Raw genomic sequence first — 22,188 nt, forward strand, 5'->3', positions numbered from 1 at the left:
ATGTGTAAAAACTTTTCTGGTTCGCTCGTTATACATATTATACGCGCAACGTACATAATAATAAACGGAAACGTTATATTTTATATTATTATAATACGCGTCTCGTCGTCGTCGTCGTCGTCGTCTCACCCGCCCGGGAGCCGACATTAAAACAAAACGCGACGTGTACACATCGCCGTCGCCTCGTTTGGCATAATATAATAATATTATGTATATAATACACGGTGCTTGCCTGTTTAAAATAATATACTTTGTAGGTACAACGGCGACGTCGACGTGTATCATAACGACCGCGACGACGACGGTAGGTACCGCTTTTATATTATTATTTTATATATATAAAATATAAAATATAAACACGTGAAGGGAACGACCGCCAATATTATATTATGCTGCGCGATGTGTATGGAATAATATGGTAATAAAATAATAATTATTATCGTCGTCGTCGTCGTTGTCGGGTACATTAATATTGTGTGTACGGTGAAACGCGCGTGGTGCTAGACCGAAAAAGACGATTATAATTCGATACGTATTATAAAACGTATAATATAATGTTCTACTGCAATAAGTGAACATCGTCGTCGCGTTTACCGATCGTATCGGATACAGAGTAATAATAACGATATAATGTATAGGTACGGCGCGTTTCATTAAGAAAAGCAGTAGGTAGGTAATATCATTTTCAAACACGCTATGCACTACTCATATTTATTTTACTCATTTATATGTCGTAGGTATGCCCAATATAAAATATTACATTAAGATAGAAGGGTCGATTTTTTTTTGTTCATATTGTTTTATTTTAGTAAGTAATAATGCCTGTGTAGTAGGTATTAAAGAGTAAAGACCCTTCGAATTCCCGACTCTTCGCCGCCCCGTGTTATGTAATGTATATATATATAAGTATTGACGTGTACTTAGTAATTAAACGATTCGACAATGAATTTGATGTGAATACAGAAGTGTAATTACCAGCTATTTTTACTATTTTTATTTTATTTGTTTTAACCGATTATAATAAGTTCAATTTCTGATTGCGTTGTCCGCGTGTGTTGCATAAATGTAACAGAAGTATGAAAAGTATGAATAAGTGTGTTGGAAACGTTGGGAAAAAGATTAAGAATGGCAAATACCTATAATTAATATAATAGATTTTAATATTTTACAAATGAAAAATATGCAAACACTATAACAAATAACAATATTGTGTATTTGTAGGTTCAATAAATATGTAATATATAATAGTTTTAGTATATATTGTGTTATATTGTACAATAGTGAAATAATTTTTGCTATTTTCTTCTTGTCCACACTTAAAATCTAAAGGTGTTGTTAAAATATTTATTTCACAATTGTATTTATGGACAATTTATTGTCTAACGGTTGTTTGTGTTGACGCAGTGTTCCGACGTTAATATGTATTAAAAACAAAGTAGCCAGATATATTAATAAAACATTAAAACTATAGTTTCCAACACGGATAATAAATATTAATTACTACATAAAATGAGATGGTTTTAACACCTATCATAGAAATAATAAAAATATATTTGTGAAAAATCATAATGTAAACACAATTTGTTAATTTGAATTCTTTAAACATTCTTTCTCGTAGTCTCGTCAATATTCTATTACACAGTTTATTTTTAAACTTTTAACTCTAAGATTTTAAATTATTAACCACCTAGTGTTATTTTAATTAAACTTTCATCAAATAATTTCAAACAAATTTTAAGATATAAATTCATATTGTGTTTGGTTCATTACTATGTGCTCCGTCAACACGTATAAATTAATGTTTATTTCAAAACCTTGAATGCGTCGCACCTATAATTCATAATAAACTAAGATAACATGTCATTAATTAATTTTCTAATGCCTAGTAGTGTGAATTATTTTGTTTAAAGTTGTTACAATTATTGTTAAATGTATTGATGTTTTATTGACAAGGTTTATTAATGGAAATTGATGATGAATAGTTTGTATAATAATGCACGTTATATATATTTTTTTAAGTATAATATTTGAAGTAACCACAGTATCCACATTACAATAGAATCAATAATTTATGACGTACACCTCGATTCGAATGGAATCCAATAATTCATAATTTTGGAAGCGAACAAAATAAAATAATAAAATTGGCATAACATTGTTAATAATTAATATTAAATTGAATGACCATTATTTTGTGTTATTTTAAAAACATGTTCTGAGCGGAGGTGATATTGACTTTACATAGAATCTATTTTCTATACTATTAAATCGAAATAGAATTGTTCATATCAAATATTATGCATTTTTTGTTCAATTCCTGTTTCTACTTATAATTGGGATTCGGAATGATAAAATATTGTTTATAATTTTATTCGTAATTGTACGATTCGTGAGATCGTTTGAATAAAAAATTTAAATGAGAATACTACCAGTGCGGCAGTGCCTACCTTATAGGAATAGTTCCAAAGAATTTCACAAAACCTTGGAATAATTCGAAAAATACATCTGAAATCTACCGAAATATGCCATTGTAACCAGAGAATAATATCGAAGTAAATTCTAAAATTTAACTTCAAATGTGTTGCATTCCACAATCCGTCAGTTCAACTCAGTTATTTCCCACGATAATAAAGCATTCAAGCCATTGATTTATACTTTCTCTTTGACATTATAATGAATTTGTTCTTGTGTAGGTCAAGATTTGTATTTATTTATTTATTTATTATAGATAATAATATGATAATTGTATACCAAGTATTCGATATTATTATTTTTATTATTATTAATAATAAAATTACTCATACTCGCTTATGTCGCAACTCGCAACGACACGCGCTTAAAAGTCTATAAATTTAAGAAGACGCGTTTAGAATATTAAAATCTTTGGAAGTCTCGAGGTGACCCAGAGTAAATTACGTTCTTACGTAGGTATGTATAAGATACCTATATAGAATGTGCTGTGTTTTCGTTGCTAAGCCGCCGCTAGGCCGTTGGGTAAGACTGAACGCCGTTCGCTTTTTTTTCATTTTTTTCCCCCCGAAAATCTCGCGTAGGAAGATAGGTACGTCATGTCATTACACGGACCTATACGCCCATAAATGGGTATATGGTCATATTATTATTACGACGCCGGTTTAATCGATTTTATGCGCCAGACGTTCTGCGGTCCCAATATAATGATAATATGGAAATCAAATACAATAATCGAATACCAGTTGCACCGGGTCGTCCGAGGCACTCCTAATCTTATAACCGTCTATATTATAACAATAATAATTATTATTTATAATAAATAATAATAATGCATAGATATCTATTTCACAGGCCTAGATGGCCAATAATATTATACGATATAAGCGGCAGGGACACTTGTGCAGAACACATATAATACACGAAAAATAAACGACAGATGTTTTAATGTTATTTAGAAATGTATTATAAGTAGGTACTATTATATTTTTAGTAGTAATCGTCGCTCGCTCGCGTGTGTTGTGTCGTCGCTTTGCAGGTCAGACAAAACGTCGTACTTACATTTATTATTTATATACATATATATACACACGCGCGTATGTAAAAGGTATACAGCGTTGGTCTCCTATATATATTATTATGTACTATTACGTCATTTGCGAGGGCACAATGGGAGCGGCGGCGTGTAAAATACGCGTGTAATAAAAAAAAAATTAAAACATGTACCGCGCGGACTCGAGCCTATTTTTACTCTTTTTTTATCCTTTTTTGCGTAACTCCATGATACCGTACCTATCTAATCTCGTCTCCTCGATCTAATTGAATTGAATAATAATTTATACACATATCATTATTATAATAATTTATAACATATACCGACACCGTCGCGGCGGCGTGTGATATATAATACAATATGTGTGTGTGTGCGTGTGTGTAGTACCGAGAAGACCGAGTCCTTGAGCACTTTGGCAAGGACCACGCGCTGTCAGTCGTGCCACACCGATGACATGAATATTGTGTCCGCGTCGTCGCTTGGACACGGCACGGACGGTCGTTTCGTATCAAACATAATATCGGTAACTCCCCATGTATACGGAGTGTATGTCACTAGACATGGCAGCTTTTGGTTTACTGAAAATTAAAATTTTTCTTTTCGAGCTTATCAAAATAATATGTTCCATAATGTCAAAATCAATATTTATGGAACTGATAGGCTTATAAATATCTCAATATCTGAATTATTAGACCTACTCACTTACTGATTGCCGGTAAACATTAAAATTGTACGCGATACAGTCGGAGGCGAGTTAAGGAGTCAAAAACGAGAACGAACGCTGCGAGACAGCCACCCGTACGGGTGTTTCAGGTGTCGAGTGTCGACTATAATTTAGTCAATTTAATAACTTGTAGGTCATTGCTCGTAGGATGAGTACCAATGCCTAGCAAAATAGTAAATGTTTACATAATATCACATATTTGATCTATACACACATGTATGTCGTACGCGTTCACGTCAATAAGTACATATTGTGCTTGTGCAATTATTTTATAATAATCGTCGTTTCGATGAGATACGCCGAACTTTAAACTGACGACGTCGTACTTTACGGCCAGTTACGCGCCGATAAGGTTAGGTATAATATGGTTTGCATCGGTATACAGCTGGGACCGGGTAATAAATTATCGACGGTAATTTACGCACGACGTTCCAGTTAGCATCACGCGGTCCTTCGGTGTTATTCAAATCGGCGCGCGGTGGTGTTTGCACACTCTCGACACCGGTCGAAACTAATTTGCGTTTTCTCACACACATTATACGCTTTTATAATATATATTATTATATGAACGCACAAATACCCACGCGATGATATTATAATATATTATATCCTCACAGCATAAACATATAATGTAATTACAGAAATCATAGTATTATAATTATTTTATATATATTATCGTGTCGTAGGTCGGTAAAACACTCGAATGGTTTATAGTGCAGGAAATTTGCGGACCTTTAACGGTCTAATATATTTTCAGAGATCATAACATTCGCCATAATACAACATTATTATAACACGCGGAGGACGAAGCCCATATATTGTGACGATGTACCTGCCTATACTTTGGTCGTGTCAGGACATAATAACACGATATTATACTACGCAGTAATCGTATGCACAATGCGCATAATAATATATTAATACATTATATTCGTAATAAAAATATGATGTACAAGACTATATTATAATAATAATTATATGCGCGCTGTACACGCGCGCGGTTGTCTGTATAATATTATAAAAGTGTCCAGCACCGTTATATTATTACCTATACTTACTACTTAGATACACATTCACACCCATACCTACTATAATATTACAAAAACGGATCGTACGGAATAAATCAAATATTTTGTGCGTGTACATGTTGCATTGCCAAAACGTTTGAAATGAATAGGTACTGGAACGCGCACATAGTGTATACCAACTATTTATCAATTATTATACCATATAATATATTTTATTTTATTTCGCGTCAGGTGAAAACGTTGTAATGGTTTTTGTACTCGTGAGTTTCGAACCACACGAACCGCCATAAATAATTCTGTTAGCAGCATAGTATATAATATTACAGTTTTGCTGCGCTTCCGACTTCCCGCGCGTCCACACACGCACACACACACACATGAATACGTCAATAATCATTGTGCAGGTTTACATCCGAATCGATTACACGTCAAAGTTTTCAACAGTGTTTGGCCTCGAATCAAACTTGAAAGTAAGCGGGTACGTTCTTGCTGATGCATCAAAAACATGCATACATATATTGACTAGGTACATAACATGTCGACGAATATATTATAACATCGCGAAAGCCAATAATTTGTTCACGTGGTATACTTAGATACACGTCGTCGGCCTGACATGCAGTTGTATAGTATCAAACCCGTCGCAGGTGGTCTCCGTCGGTCTACAACGTATATTATATAGTTTTCAGCGCAGAATAATAATAAATAATAATATTTAAAATCCAAGTCCGTTTCATCGATTCGACGTGTGTCCGATATCAGTCCACCAGACTCGCGGAAAATCCTTAACAGTTGTATATTATGTATGCCCATCACCCCATGCCCCATCACCACGAAGATCCAGTTCGAGTAGTCTTCGACGCTTCTCGGCACTTTGTTTTCTCTGCACATTTGACCATATTTAAGAAGAAGGCGGTGAGTGCAGCGGGAGAGCTGTTTTATCACATTTAAGGAGCTGGTTACTGCTGCAGCGGGTGAGCCTGCTGTTCTATGTAGACGGATGATCGCAAGCAATATCATAATTTATCGGTGCCCTGTCGACGGCCGTCGCGCGTGGACCGAGGTGGTCGCGAGGAGCAGATGTCCTGCCACGATAGTTTTGCGGCGCAACTCGATTAACAAATCGCCGGACGTCGCGGTAACAATATTATATTATAATACTATGATATACATATTATGTATACGTATATACACAGAAGCGGGCTATAGCGAGAGGGACGACCGGACGAAATAAAAACCGGTAATCAAATTAGGTTGGTACTAAGAGTTTTTAATTAATTAATCCAACGGGGTTCTTTTTTTTTTTCCTCGCATTGTTTCTTTTTATGTACGCGGCGATATAGCATTATTATATATATATATGTATGTATTATTATCGTCGCGTTTATATACAGAGACGACGACAGCGGCGGCGACGGCAATAGTCCCTCTAAACCGGATAAAACGCTCTTTAATTTACGTCGCCTCCATAACAGCGGCGCATTATTCACGGCTCGTAAAGTCCGTAGACAATACTCACGCACGCACACACACGCTCGCGTGTATACACGTTACGTACATGTGTTTTGTGTGTTTTGTGCGTGTTGTGTGTGTGTGTGTGTGTATGTGCACGTAGGACAAAAACGCCCCGGGAATAATGAAATTAGTGCAAATGTCCGCGGAACGGGAAAATTGAGACGTTATGTAGTGGGCGGCGGCGGCGGCATTTGTTCAATGACTCGCGATCACGTCGTTTTCCACCGACCTTCTGCTGGTGTTATGCGTTTCATTATACATACACACACATATATGTATACATTAAACGAAATGTCCTACGATATGGCCCACGACAACTGCTGCTGCTGCACCACTCGACCGTATGATACAATAATATATATTATGTGTGTTTACCACCATAATATAATAATGGTATTATAGAACAGAGACAATTACTCCGACTTCGACGATGTTATATACCGTAGCAGTGACCAGGAAGCAGAATACAGATTTTAATTTTAATATGGTAAGAATAAAAGTAGTTTTTTGTAGTGCAGTGCTCGTATAATGAGCTACGTATAATATTATGAATACGCACTCGACTGCAGCAGAGTTTGTCCCCAGAAGTCCACACATTTTCCTTATATAGTAGGTACCGTCACGGACGATATATATATTTAATTCGGGAAATCATCATCGACTACTTCTTGGATACCGAGATGTTTGGATTGTAATCAATTATAAATTATTGTGCTAATGCATAATGACATTGAACTATTGAAGAATTATATAATATTGTCATATTGATACTTATAATTTATGCACGTTTTATTGAATATTATTATCGCATTAAAACGTTTCGAAAACAGTGTAATCTGCTCCGTTATGATGAACCCTAGGCTTGACTCTAGATTGTCTTCTGATGATATATTCTTATCTAAATAAACTACAATTTATTATATTTATACGAATAATTATTATCGTAAGACAGTCTTACGACAAAATAATTCTTCTTATTTTCTGGTATTTGAATATAAAGTAATTATTTTACTAGCAGTGTATGATATAATAATATAGTTTATATCTTCTTATACACAAATTTCATTGTTAAAGTGATAAAAAGTTTCATTTGAATATTATGTGGCCTAAGCAGAATATTATCTGGTTGACGGTCGTGTAAAAAGTGTTTGCACAGCAATTTTCAATAGGTATGTATAACATTGACGTTACTTATTAATATTCAGATAACAGAAGACAGTTATCACGAATACTAAATACAAATAAATAACTAGATTAATACAATATGTTCACTAGATATCGACTTACCAGTTATCAAGGCACTAGAAAAATATTTTAGACACATGATAATGATATTCATATAAATATATACAATACACAGTATAATATTATATAATATATTAATTGAATCTACTAATAAGTACTAAATTAAAGTCCCTATGTAAGGTGGATGTTATATATGGTTTTTGCTGAGAGCTGAGTAATTTTCTCTTTTGACACTAACCTAACGATTTTTATTATCTTACGATAAAATAATTGTTAGCTTGGTAAATGTGTTTCATTAATAAAACAATAAAATTCCGCTTCCCATCTCGAAACTCGAATTTCCAATATTTTAGATGAACAAATATTTAAAAACTAAAAGTATCTCCTCTATTTTTATATCTCATCAATTTCACTGACGCCACAGCCCAGGAGTAAAGAAGTTTTATTGATTATTATGTTAAGTATTTTACTACTGTTTTAAACAGACCTTTATTCATTTTATAGGTACGCGTAACAGAAGGTTATAGTAGGTGATTAAAAAAAAAGTCACTGAACAGGTTTAGACATTATAACTATTGATACTGATGTGCGTTATATTATATATATTTGGAATTTGGATATAGGCAATTGGTTTTATTACTTTTTGGTATAATAAACTAATAAAAGAAATAATAATTGAGAAACCAGTAAAACAGAAATAAGTAATCAAATTAAGAAATTACCATTTTTATTTAAAAACACCTACCATAATTATTTCAATTTGGATTTTATTTTATTAGATAACAAGGTTAAGTTTATTGAAGTTGCCTATCGCTAAATAAATCAATATTCTTATTACCTACCTATAGTATGATTAGTATCAGAATCTAATCTTTAGAAGTTAAATTTAAAATAAATGAGCAAAATAATAATAATAATAAAAATAATAACCAATGGTTTTAACTTAAATATAAATTTATCATTGGACTAGTTCGTGTATAATGTAATTTAATATATTATTTTATATTATAAACAGTGATAAATTAAGTACTATTAAATTCTATGAAATATTACATTCTCAGAATAAACCATTACAATTTAATTCAAGATAATTTTTACATATTTTTGGCATATAATAACGTATTTAAATATTTATTTTTTCAGCCATTCATTCATTATATTTGTTTTTTTTTAGTAGAAATATCTGGTGGTTTCGATGGAATAAATAAATGTTAATAAGCGTATATGCAACAAGCATTAAAAAATAATAATTTTGGCGGTTAATTGTTTTTTTTTTTTAATATGAGCGCTGACTATTGATCGTCATTTGACTATCTATCATGAGCCGAACACATTGGCGTGAAATGTCACTATAATTCTTAGAAATCCACTAGTTGAACAAAACATGACACTAAAATATACAATCGAATGTAAAACGAGTATAAGCTATATAATATGAAAATATGAAATGCACCCAAAAGCCATTTAAAATAACGACTATAATAAATATGAAAAACAATTATTTACTTTATTCGATGTGCGTTATTCTGAAACAGGAAATTTTTGTCGACACCTTTCCGAACGATCGCGGCGGGTGGTAGCTGCAACGCATATAAACCACGACAAAACCCGACGATTTTAAATAATTAAAACTCTTTTTTTGTGATAATATACTTACGTGTCTCTGTGCTGTTTGTTTGTTTTTTTTTTTTATTTGATATTTTCCCATTGCTTCAGAGACTCGGATTGGGTCACCGGTCGGTGTTAAGGAAACCCCACTAGCGTAGTTCGCCGTCATCGTAGTTTATTGACGAGTCGGACGTACTAAAATTATACAACACATAATGTAGTCCCAGGGCGTCCGCGCTTCAGTCAGCATCACACGAATAATAGTAATAATAATAATAATAATAATAATATTATAATGACATGCGGTCTGTAAGCTCATTATTACAATTTTGTTTACGATTGTCATTGTATACATATAACCACTGCAGCAGTGACAAACACGAAGCTAACACGACTTAATTTTGCCAAATTCATAATGTATTACACTCGACTGTCCGTCTCGAATTAAATTATTTAATTGATGTAGACAGAGGTGCTTGTACAACTAACTTGTCAGTTTGGTATTCTTATTTTTGGTAGAAATCCAAAATGCACTGACATAGCTGAGGTACATACAATTATAATACAAGTAAACAACAAGATGCCTACTATTATAATACGTTATGAAACGGTTGATTGCTTATTTGGTATTTATAATATTATCTATTACTCATTGTTTTAATATTATAATTAACTAGGTAAAGTAAAAATCTACTACTATAAAACTTATTTACTTAAACAAATAATAAATATGCTCAATATCAAATTTGTTTAGTTTTGGTTTGACATTGGTACAATAATTTTTGTATCCACAACTTTGATACAATTTGATTAAAAATATAACATTTATTTTACACTAGCTGAGCATATATAAATGAGAACTAGTTGAGAAATTATTAATTGTAGGTTTGTATCACAAAATTATTTGGAATCTATGATTGTCTATCATTATAGTAATAATATAGTAAGTTCAAATTAATTAAGCACCCAACAAAGCCACAAAAATTACTACATTTATTTCAACTATTATAGAATCCATAATATTAATGATATATTTCTTAGATGTATAGACCATATTAATATTCATTTAAATTGAAAATAATCTAAATATATTGTCAGAGAACGCCTTTATAAGTTTATAACTTCAGATGAAGTTGAAGCCTTAAAAACAATTATTACTGCCTTGGGTTGAGTACCAGTGTACCACCTACAACAATAAATTTGATGCAAAATTAATTTTCATTCTAACTAAATCCAACCTGTAAATAATTAAAAATAAAATACTAAAATTTAAGATAATATGTTGGTATAACAGTATACTGACGACGATAAATCTATACGGTTTTTGGTTTTTGTGTTATTTTGTGTGGTTTGAATGTCAAAGATTATAATATTGCCAACAGTTTAGCCATTATTAACCACAGTATTCCGAGTAGGTCTAATATTACTTTTGATGTATATAAATGGATTATTAAATCTAACATCGATGGTAAAATTATTTGCTTTGCTGATGATACAATCTAGGTATCATAGATGAGCTTTATTACAAAGCTAATGAAGGTTTATCATTAGTAGAAAATAATTGTTAGATAATAACTCTTAACAATTAAATATTGAAAACCCTGCTATTTGTATTTTAGTATTAATACACTTTAATTTTAGTAAATATTAAATATTATGTTGTTATTTTAGAATGTAGATAAAATAGGGTAGGTATCAAGAAACATTGAAAATAATCAGAAATTTATTTTGGAAAAAGTTACTTTTATAAAATATGTAGGAGTTTATTCTAATAATTTACTCAAACAAACATAGAGATACCTACATATTAATCACGTAAGCAATGTTATTCTTAAGTTTTTTTTCAAATTTTCAGAATTGTAAGGTTTATCAATCTATTACCTAAATTGAGAATTGTATAACATTCCATTGCTTCCTACATACATACTCGTAACATGGTTCAGTCTACAATTACTTACGGTCTAACCTTCTGGGGATGTTTTTACAATATACTATATACAATACCTATATCAATAAGTTAAATATTATTATTAATTCTCTGTTAAAGCTTACATTATTCAAGCCAAGACTAAACTGTATAGTAATAACACCTATAAAAATAGCCTTGATTATTTAAATGCATTATACTTTGATATTATGTAGGACATTCTCTTTATGTTTAATCGCCAAGATATTATTGAAACTTCAGCGCGTAACCATAATACGAGGTTTGTCAATTTAAATGGTATTATCGCATTCCAACAAATTGTAATAGATTTTATAATATATTTATGTTCTGTAAAATGTTAAATACTTTAAAAATTAATTTACATTATTTTAGTAACAATTACCTATGTATTATTTTAACTGTATATACATATTATAGATTTTGATAATTATCACTTAAAATGACGATATAAATCTAAATTTAAGTCCATATTATATAAATTGTTATTTATGTTTTTACTTTACATTATTTTGTTTTTCTGTTAAGTATTTCAATTATAACTCCTACTCACATCACATCATAGGCTATAGTAGGTCACCAATACTTTTGTACATACTTTTTTAAAATATACTGTAATAATTGCTGTTATTGAAAAATAAATATTATTATTAAAAATATATATGTATATATGTAATATATTATTCATGCTGGAGCCCTGGCGGTGAATAAATGGACAAGTGGTGCACATTGCGCTACAATTAATACACTTCGTCAAGATATCGCGACGATATAATTGTAAAACCAATAAAATGTTTTATATTAATTAAACGAAAATCCAATCTTAAGGATTGAAACGAGAAACCCGTTATTCCGATTACGATCCAACTACTCTTTTCGACGAGCAACGAGCTTATTTCATATCATTTGGACCTTCTTTTTATGACGAAAGCGCAATAGCGTGTAATTAAAAACGAAATTCTAGTCAGGGATGATAGAGTTGTAACTAAAACATAATAATTATGAAAATATGAACACGAACATTTCAGCCAAAAGCCGGTTTCTAGAATAACACATAGTGCGTTCCGCCAAAAAAATTTGTTTCCGTTTCCGTTTCGATTTTGTTTTTGCCAAAATGAATTTTTTTGAAAAACGTTTCCGTTGAATGTGGTTTGCAGGAACCATGTAATAGCTCAAAACTTTAAAAATATAATGAATATACAACAATCAAATATGAATGCATATTATACATTATAATAACTAACCAAAAATTCGTAAAAATTAAAAATAATAAGGTTCATTTAAAAAAAAAAACGACACCAGTATTAAATACAAAATATATAGACTATTATAGAATATATTATATAGTTGAATTTTATAAGAATATACATTTTTTTTTAAATTTATTTAAACTTTGTTTTTAACAATATTAGGTTCGAGACTTAAGTAATGAGATACAATAATATAAACAATAAAAATAATTTAAAATAGAAGATAAGTACTTAAGAAGAGAAGGAGGGATATAAAATATGAGTTACAACTTACAAGTATTCAAGTAAATTAAGGATTTTATAAAAATAATCACATTTTGATGATATTGAAATATTTTAAAAAGTAATGATAAAAAATAGGTGTACAAGTGGGTACCGCTCTGGAAAGAAAACTTTTATACATTTCTAACTGAAAAATAATTTGAATATTTCTAAAGTTTTTATGAATTTTGTCAACATTTGACCTTTAAATGAACATAAAAAAAAAATTTAAGCTTTTTTTACACAGTTAAGAAGTTTTTATTGAGAATAATTTTAAATAAATTTAAAACATTTGAAAAATGTATCATGGTTATGAATAGCACCAAAAGAGCTAAAATATTTTACCATATACAAAAAATAGTTATTTTAACATTTAGTGAACATTTCAAGTATCTGTAGTTTTTAGCTTTTGAGTTACACTGTAAAAAAATAAAATCGATTTTTTCAAAAATTGATTTTGTTTCAAAACTTAAATTACCGTTTTTTTTTTCTTTTCCTGCAACTAATTCTAAAACTTTATCTACTGGGCATTTTCAATTTACCAAATACCAAAATAGTACCAAATAGATTCACTCTTCTAACAGACAATACGATGATGCCGAAAACCGGAGCATTTTTACAACCCCAATTATACTGATGAAAGACAAAAAACCACATAATTGTGAATACAATACATCCGTCGTTTCGCTCAGAATCTAAAAGTAGAATTGTATTAAGCTATGGTTTTTAAAACAAAATCACCTACCTAGAAAAAAAAAAATGTTATATCAAAGTTGAACTTAACAATTTCATTAGACTCATTGTTCGTAATAAATTGTTTTTGCATTTTTTTTTTTACTTGGCACTACCGAACAATTAAAATAGTTCATTTCAAAACTTTTTTTGGCATACGTTTCTGGTAATTACGAATCTTTTTAATTTTTGACGGAAACGGGCGCCACCGCTGACATATCAGCGGTGTATATAGATTATAGGTACACTTGATCGCGATCCGGAGATTGAACATACATCTGGTGAAGAAAAAACCAAAACATAAGACATCGTCGTCATCCGAATGATGCGTCACGTTAAGTACAATATAATATTATACAATCAATAATAAGTATCTAGGTGGCTATATAAATATATTGTTTTTACACTCAACGCTTATGCTCACAGTCGCGGCTTGCCTGTGCTTAAGTCACGAGTAATAGGTACACACCCAGCTCGTAAACACGGCTAATTAGAAGAACCGTAAAGGTAGTACAGACCTATGCACACATAATACGTGCATTTATAATATTATGTACGACAATATGCCTACGACCTAAAAATACCTATGTATCTCATGGTCGTCGTCGTCGTCATTCGGTTCGCGACCGTTGCATCTATAGATAGGTATACCTATATATGTACTATGCCGTGGACGAAAATCGAGTTCGTTATAATAATAATAATAATACAAACACGCGCACAATATATTATAATATAATATATTTAGAGACCGGTAGGCTGCAGCGGCTACTTCTCTCCGGTAGTAGGTATTATACGTAAAGTGAAAAAAAAACGGGCTACACGGACTTTATATGTAGGTATATACACACACACACATGAGCACAGCTTACCCACTGCACTACGGCCAAACCACCCGAAATGAATGGGAGGGGGGGGGAGACAAAACGACCCGGCTACAAATTATTGTCGTCGAGTCCCGTGCGCAGTAGTGCCCGGTGGCGGCGGCGGCGTCGGGGTCTCGGCGGAGACGAAAAGGACGAGAGATGAAAAAAAAAATAAAAAATAAAATGACTTTACATGTTCTACACGATTATTTAAGCGCAGCCCAGTACCCCGGCGATATACATTCGTGAGAGAGGAGCTGTTTAATTCAGAGCCCGTTATCTGCTTTTATCTCCCGTGCAGCATCGCCGGTCGTTGTTTTATATGCATATTATATTGTGTGTGTACGACTGTAATAATAATAATAATAATAATATAGACGACCGTAATACGGCGACGATATTATTCCTTGGGTACCGGCCAATAACACGTCGAAGACACACACACACACACACACACATAAGGCACCTACATAATAGTACATCAGTACACGCGTAAAGCCATACCATATACCATAATATGCGACGTCTTGTGTGTGTGTGTGTGTGTGTGTGTCTGTGTAACGCGGTCTCCCGTATAAACAATAATAATAATAATAATAATGATGATGATAATAATAATATTATAATATGTATGTGTATACCGTAAATGCGTTTACGAGCGCCGCGCCGCGCGAGGAATCCGTCGAAAAAAACAAACGAAATACTTATACTTAAAGTTATAAAATGCGATTTTATTTGAGTGGAAACCAGTTTTGTTTTCGTCTCCCTCTGTCCTCCGTCACTCTCACCACACACACACACACACACACACACACACACTATTATATTACAGCGCTTATACATTTATGTAATATATATATACATATATAACGTTATACGCTGCAGTGCATATAGATATAGGTACGGACCGAAAACGACCGCGGTGAATCTTATTGTGTGTGTATTTGTGGGTGCTCGTCGTGGTTCAGCGATCAAAAGATCGAGAGACGAAAACCATGTACCAGGTCATAATATGTCGGATATATGTTAGAGGTCCGGCTAAGATATTCGACGATTAATAGTTTCAAAACGCGAGAATGTTTACCGGCGTCGATTTTTTTTTTTTAATCCTTTCTCTGGCGACGATAACGAAATGTCACGAGTGCCTTACCATAAATCATATAATGCATATAATAATATAGGTGTCTATATATTATAACGATAAAATCGCAAACGTCAATCGATACGTCTTATTGTTTAACAGCTACCAAGACATCTGCAGCGCGTTCCTAACCTGACCTCAGCTAAGACGCGATACAACAGTAAAATAGTAATATTATATACTTCGATATTAGATACTCGTACATGGTTCTTATTCTGAAACAATAATATAGGTGTATAAAGGTTACATAAAGCATAAGCATTACAAACCTTATGGAATACAATTCTAGTACAGATTACACTATATAGGTACCTGTTTCTGTAATTATAATTATAACAATAGTTTTACTATTAATATGTATTTATGCGTATTCAATATTTAATAAAACGGCGATTTCCACATGACAATAATAAAATATGCACAAACTATATGTCTATATCTATTATTATTTGATATTGTGGTAAGCCAAACATTGAATAACCGTTGCAGGCAAATTGCATAAAATGCTCATAATAAATAATTTACACTTGACACATTGTAAACACCACACCTACATCGTGTACTAAATAAAAACAACACTTATAAGTGTTATGCCAATATAGGTATAACTATACGTATTAAATGTATAGTATATATTATTATTATAGAAAGATACTATTAATAGAAGTGTAGTTCTGCTCATAGGTACCCATAATAATATATTACGATACTGTTTTATGGGTATACCTAACGGTCCGTTTGAAAACCAACGTCGAACAACTGATGGGTTGTTATATGGTCTACGTCAAAATATTATAATATTATCTATTAAATATGATATTACTTATATTATGCTAGCTGATTATAATACATACGGCTGCACTAAAAAGTATAAATTTACATTTTCGTCTGTCTAAATAACTAAAATATGCAGGAGGGTTTTTGGCATTTTTTTACACTTCATAGTTCATATGCCCAGGGGCGGACCCAGAAATTTATCGGGGGGGGGGGAGAGGTTGAAGTTAATTTAAATGTATCCAACAGATACTATTCATCCTTAATAACACACTTTTTAATATCACCATTCTATTGGGGAATCTAGGAAAAAAAATCCCCGGAAAAAAAATCCTCGGAATAAAAACCCCAGGATAAAAAATCTCCGGAAAATAAATCCACAGGAAAAAAAAACCCCGGAAAAATAATCCCTCAAGATATACCTAACTGTTCTAAAATAATAATAATAATATACGATAATTTAAAAAAAATATAAAATTTGAATGATAACTATTATAATATTATCTTGATCACACAGCTAGATTGCGCAAAAATTAAAAATAATTATGATAATAATGAACAAATCACAATGCGTATAAAATAAAAATAATATCTATTTACCTATATAATAAAAAGGTAATCAGTTCTCTTGAGTATGTTATTACTCACAGAGTCACAGCTGTCAAAAATTTCCCAAAGTAAACTTTGCAAACCTTACACAGCAAACTTTGGGGATTTTTTATCCGGGGGTTTTTTTTCCTGTGGATTTTTTTCCGGGGACTTTTTTCCGAATACCCTATTGGGAGGGTACGTTATTATCGTTATAAGGATACGTAACGCTGAATATAACTAGTATTTCTCACAAGTCACAATGTAAGCAATAAATTTGAATATATAATAAGCTCAAGTGGGTATTTACCCTATTACTCCTCCGTCCCCCTTGGATCTGTCACTGCATACACATAATTATAAATGGAGCATACTATGGACAAAATCAAAAAATACGGGTTACCTGCAGCAACTCAAATACATTTAATATAAAATCTGGGCTAGGGACAATAATATTATATTTAGGCGCATAATACGTTCTCGCGGGCGCCGACGAAGTGAATATCGTGTGCGTTTATTTTATAATAAAAATTAATTGTCGCCGACGTGCGTCACCGCCGCCGTCCAAGAGCGTACGTTTTCCGGGACGCCCTTAAGCTATATAATAATATTATGAAGTATACGCACAGCTATGTACATATATATATATTATATACCCTGCTGTACATTATATTGTGTACAATATCGCATGGTCGTGCCAAGTCGTTTTCCGTATTATACAGCAGGGTTGTATATAATATACCATATACGAACAATGTGCTATGTGCACAAACGCGTTTTCGTGAAGAAGCTCAGTTAACCGTTTTGCCGCTTTTCGTTTTTGTTTTTTTTTTGGTTTTGTTTTTTTGTTCTTTCCTCGTATTAATTTTTCATGCCAACGTCGTTCCGCGCGCTAGTCGTGTTATTCGAATAATATTATATCATATTAAACGTATATATACATGTGTGTGTGTGTGTGTGTTTGTGTAATATGATGTAATATACGCACAAACGACATATTATTATGCACGCGATCCCCGAAAACCGTTTATTAAATATTTCAATTTTATGGTGCCTGATTTTCGTATCCTTTTCGTGCGCACGTATAATATTGTATAAGTGTTTGTGTAGGTACCTGCGTTTATTTTCGGTTATTTTTGCCTCAACCGTATATACGTTTTTTTTTTTTTTTTGTCCACCGTCCTTAACTGTACGGTTATTAAAGTCGTAAAAACTTATATAATTAATACCGTATCGTTTCCGTTCCGAGCGTAGGTATATAACTACGTTATACGACCGCGTATTAGGTACTGTATCGTTTTCGTCCGCCCTCTTTTAATTCCGGTTCGCACGCGATCCATCGGGCGCGCGCGTGGTGACATCTTCTGCGATCTCCTCGGAATATTGTGTCGCCTGTTCCCCGCGGGCGCACACACGCGATCGTTAATGCAGACGTTTTGCGTCTGCATGATATTATGCGACGAAAAAAAAAAAACGACGTCGGGGTAGTAAAAACGTAAAAAATTAAAACCGTCGAGGTGAACGTAAAAAAAAAAAAAAAGCGACTCGCACAACGCCACCACCACCACTTTGTACAATGCGCATTATAATATAATATGATATTAGTTATTACGATAATGCACGGTATACATCAGCGGCGAGAGTGCAGACCGACACCGATTGCAGTTACAATAATATACATCAATAATAATAATAATATCGTATATTTGTTGCAGTGACATACACAAGCGAAGCGCCCGGAAATTTTACGAATCGCCCTCCGGCGTTTTCGGGCAATTTGCTCCGACGGCGGCGACTTAAATATTTTATTGCTTCCGATCGATACGCGCATCCCTCCCATTTCCGCGAGCGCGTTAAAAATAACGTCGGAAAAGAATAGTCGCTAATCGGATAAACGCGTTTTGTGCGCGGGACCCCGAAAATAACAGAAATTCTCAATCTGCCACACTTCCGATGACAATTTATAGAAATTAAACGTCACCCCATCTCACATATATTATATAATATAAATATATATATATGTGTGTACGCGTTTATTATACAGCGCGCATACGCCGAGCGCCGGATCTGATAAGTTTTTACAGCGCACAACCCCTGATAAGCAATAGAGCCACGAAACCATCCCATTGTTGTCGTATATGCCATCATATTATTCGAATACGAAAGCGCGAGTGTGTGGGTGTGAGTGTGTGTGGGTGTGTGCATATTCGCATATTATTCGATATATTGTACAATCAAATATCGATATGGTCATCTTGAGTGGTTTGGTTTCCTTTTTACGTTCTAATCTCTCGACATCTATAGAGTTTATCTCTCCCTTTTTGACTTTCTAACCATCACTAAACCCACCCCATTACCTACCTCCCCCCGGGACTTGACCAGATCACGTACACATAATAATGTTATATATACCGCATATACGCGTGTACAGTTTTGACCTTTGAAAACTCGCATAATACATACATAATTTTACTATCATCTGTTTGTGCGACTATATAATATACATGCATACGTATGATATCGCAAAACGATTGCCACCGTGGCTGTTGACCCTGGCCCGGGGGGCGAATGTTTACTCGGACCTCGACTACGACGACTCTTATATACTCCATAAAATGCGACGGCGATACGATCGGGGCGACCGTCGGTGACCTTTTTTGTCCGGAACACGTTGCTGGAAAATGACAAATCGAAAATTCAAAAACGATATTCCGAGTATACTGCAGATGTAGAGGTATACATAAACATGACATAAAGCACCGCCCTCCGGCAAAAACAAATATGATTTGATGTACACAAAATATTCATAGAATATTTTAAATATACATATATACACATCTAAAATTGGTACGGGAGGTAGGTATATGTGTTTTTTTATATTTCTACAAAGAATACATTTTTTTATTGGTTTCGGTATAGAATATATAGTATGATGTACATACAATGTTTCCAATATAATATATAGACGAATAAAGTTATATACGTTTAATGCGGAGTTTTGGGTTATTTCGAAGCAATACTGCACTTTTGATACATAAATAAAATACAATATTATATTATTATTCTGCAATCACAAACTACCGCATTTCATGTTTGAAATAAAATTTGTAATATTTATATAATATTTCATTATTTTATTAAAGTTAAAAAATTTAAAACATGGCTCGGTAACATTTTTTAATTCAAAACAATAACAAAATTTATTTTTTTTTTGCCCTTAAATAATTTATAGCATGTTTCTTTTATAAAACGAGTCATTAAAAGAAAAATAATGGTCCAAATAGGTACATTTTTGATTTAACCATTTACCAAAGTTTTGTCTTATTCTTTTGTTGTATTTCCAATACTTATCTCAAATTAGAAATACAAAACAGTAGATTGGTACACACATATATTTTATACAAACCAAAAACAAACTATAAACAGGAAGATGAAAGTTGAATAAGTCATTGTTGAAAAACAAAATAAAGATACATATAAGTGTACAATAAACATATAAGTAATGCTTTATTGGTATTTTTTCATATACACCGATAAATTTTACATGCTTGATTTCGTTGTCACATTGTATTTTATGTTACTCTGCTTTCATAAATCTATTGTTAATGTACTATTATTTGGCAATTGTATGATATGGTAATGATGCAGTCGTAGGTGCCTTTGTTGTTTCGTATATTCAGGGACAGTTTGAGGCTCTTTGGACAGTAAAAAATAAGTGGCTTATCGTGGAAAAATAAAGCAGTAGAGAGCATACGTTATTAATAAACGACGCAACTTCCGTATTATACTGCACAGTCTAGCCGTGGTCTACAGAGGTAATTTAAAAATTATACGATAAATACTCGAGTTAGTGGTTTGATAATACACATACCTATATGGCTACATAGCGTGAATGTCGACCGGGTCGTAACTCAATGTACTCTGAACAGAGTTGTACGCGCTTCGCGAAATGGATAATTTTAACGACCTCACTCAACACAATAATGGGAGTGTGTACGCAGAGATTATTATAATTATTATTATGACGCGTGTGTACCTAAACTTCTGTTTGAAGTTTTGAGTGTTTGAAGAAGCTAACACAATACATAATACACGTAGGTATATATATTCACGGTAAATACGTCATATATATTTATATCGTTACACATTGCCGTAATCCCGGGGTTTATTATACAGTTTATACAAAGTATATTACAATATAATACGTATATTCGTACATCAGTCGTCGGGAAGGCCATATTTCTCATACATAAATATGATTAAACGTAGTAAATCAAAAATCAAAATTTAATGCGAAAAAAAAACAAACATACGAATATCAATCAAAACCGACAAGTGCAAATGCTAACTTCGCATGAGCGTGGACTTTGAGAAGACCGCCGATGCGTCCCAGACTCGGGTAAATGATTTTTCCCTACCTTTTCTGTGTTCCTATAAAATTGCGTCCTTTTGTATGGTAGGTAAGCTTTAAATACACCTCATATATTTAGCCCATATACAGTGCAGATCTATTTAAACACGAATTGGTATTTACATGATGACTTTAATCCTCTATATTTAGACTGATTTTTATTTGTTTTTGTAGAGCAAATAAGGTCGGCGATTGTCACCTCAACGAAGGACCGAGCGTATAGTTCTTGCCAGGAGTGGTAAACTGAGACCCAAATAATTGGGTGGATATTAGGGCTAAGTAAATTGAGTCGGGAAAACTTAAACGTGCAATAATATTTTTCGAAAAAATAATTTATAAATAAAGACGATAACTTAAAAAAAAAGCCTCTATATTCAATGAGTACTGTATAGTGACTATAGCCTGCAATTAGTGAATATCGATTACCGATGGGCCGATAGTGTTTGGAAAGACCTTATAAGGACTAAAATTATCACACTATATTATCCGTTTATCGATCATCAAAAAAACGTATCGTCAATTAATACGTCAATTATACCGATGACTATGACAACTAGTCACCGGTTGTAGTTCAAAT

The sequence above is a fragment of the Myzus persicae genome, unplaced genomic scaffold, assembly GCF_001856785.1.
Source record: "Myzus persicae strain clone G006 unplaced genomic scaffold, MPER_G0061.0, whole genome shotgun sequence".
NCBI lineage: Eukaryota > Metazoa > Arthropoda > Insecta > Hemiptera > Aphididae > Myzus > Myzus persicae.